We start from the raw sequence: 2,500 nt of genomic DNA on the forward strand, positions 1-2,500 counted from the left end.
TCCCTACATTAGACGACCTTGGATTTTCGTCTCCTGCACCGCCATGCAACTTTGATGGTCGGGTAACTTTCGCTATTTACTGTCGGAGATCACTTTTCATGATTAATAATGCATCCTGAGACCGTTTTACTCAAAGTTAGAGCAAAAAAATTTTTTGTCCAAAAATCTTCCGTCGGTCATACCGGTACCCATGTCCTATGACTTGTACCAAGTTGTGAAGGGTACATTTTGACAAAAATCCAAAAAAATCATTAAAAAGTCGCTATTGCTTATTGCATTCAGCATCGTTAGACGACTCTTATATGCCTTGGATGACCACTGTCTGATGATTATTTTAGCTTTTATGCCAAAATTTTGATTTCGTGTCTTACGTCCCTACATTAGACGACCTTGGATTTTCGTCTCCTGCACCGCCATGCAACTTTGATGGTCGGGTAACTTTCACTATTTACTGTCGGAGATCACTTTTCATGATTAATAATGCATCCTGAGACCGTTTTACTCAAAGTTAGAGCAAAAAATTTTTTTGTCCAAAAATCTTCCGTCGGTCATACCGGTACCCATGTCCTATGACTTGTACCAAGTTGTGAAGGGTACATTTTGACAAAAATCCAAAAAAATCATTAAAAAGTCGCTATTGCTTATTGCATTCAGCATCGTTAGACGACTCTTATATGCCTTGGATGACCACTGTCTGATGATTATTTTAGCTTTTATGCCAAAATTTTGATTTCGTGTCTTACGTCCCTACATTAGACGACCTTGGATTTTCGTCTCCTGCACCGCCATGCAACTTTGATGGTCGGGTAACTTTCGCTATTTACTGTCGGAGATCACTTTTCATGATTAATAATGCATCCTGAGACCGTTTTACTCAAAGTTAGAGCAAAAAAATTTTTTGTCCAAAAATCTTCCGTCGGTCATACCGGTACCCATGTCCTATGACTTGTACCAAGTTGTGAAGGGTACATTTTGACAAAAATCCAAAAAAATCTTTAAAAAGTCGCTATTGCTTATTGCATTCAGCATCGTTAGACGACTCTAATATGCCTTGGATGACCACTGTCTGATGATTATTTTAGCTTTTATGCCAAAATTTTGATTTCGTGTCTTACGTCCCTACATTAGACGACCTTGGATTTTCTTCTCCTACACCGCCATACAACTTTGATGGTCGGTTGACTTTTGCTATTTACTGTCGGTGTTCACTTTTCGTGGTTAATAATGCATCCTGAGACCGTTTTACTCAAAGTTAGAGCAAAAAAATTTTTTGTCCAAAAATCTTCCGTCGGTCATACCGGTACCCATGTCCTATGACTTGTACCAAGTTGTGAAGGGTACATTTTGACAAAAATCCAAAAAAATCATTAAAAAGTCGCTATTGCTTATTGCATTCAGCATCGTTAGACGACTCTTATATGCCTTGGATGACCACTGTCTGATGATTATTTTAGCTTTTATGCCAAAATTTTGATTTCGTGTCTTACGTCCCTACATTAGACGACCTTGGATTTTCGTCTCCTGCACCGCCATGCAACTTTGATGGTCGGGTGACTTTTGCTATTTACCGTCGGAGATCACTTTTCATGATTAAGAATGCATCCTGAGACCGTTTTACTCAAAGTTAGAGCAAAAAAATTTTTTGTCCAAAAATCTTCCGTCGGTCATACCGGTACCCATGTCCTATGACTTGTACCAAGTTGTGAAGGGTACATTTTGACAAAAATCCAAAAAAATCTTTAAAAAGTCGCTATTGCTTATTGCATTCAGCATCGTTAGACGACTCTTATATGCCTTGGATGACCACTGTCTGATGATTATTTTAGATTTTATACCAAAATTTTGATTTCGTGTCTTACGTCCCTAAATTAAACGACCTTGGATTTTCTTCTCCTACACCGCCATACAACTTTGATGGTCGGTTGACTTTTGCTATTTACTGTCGGTGTTCACTTTTCGTGGTTAAATATGTATTCTGAGACAGTTTTACTCAAAGTTAGAGAAAAAAATTTTCTTCTCAATAAATCCCCCGAAACCAATGTCTTATACATTGAACCAGGTTATGAGGCGCACCTGTGTGTGAAGAGTTCTTCGTGTGGTTTATAGACATTTCAGGCACTTGGTATATAGTTTTGGTTTGTGCCCAAGTCCCGTACTTAGAGATATTTTTGGTTTCGGACCAACCAATTCGACTTGCCTTCATCTCTTGTTAGGTTTATAATATCAATACTCGAACTTATATGCATGTTCAGGGACATCATTTTAACTTTCGGTTTGTACCCAAGTCCCGAACTTAGTGATATTTTTGGTTTCTTACCAACCAATTCGACTTGCCTTCATCTCTTGTTAGGTTTATAATATCAATACTCGAACTTATATGCATGTTCAGGGACATCATTTTAACTTTCGGTTTGTACCCAAGTCCCGAACTTAGTGATATTTTTGGTTTCTCACCAACCAAATCGACTTGCCTTCATCTCTTGTTAGGTTTATAATATCA

This window comes from Anopheles maculipalpis (assembly GCF_943734695.1).
Source record: "Anopheles maculipalpis chromosome X unlocalized genomic scaffold, idAnoMacuDA_375_x X_unloc_144, whole genome shotgun sequence".
In the NCBI taxonomy this organism is placed as follows: Eukaryota; Metazoa; Arthropoda; class Insecta; order Diptera; family Culicidae; genus Anopheles; species Anopheles maculipalpis.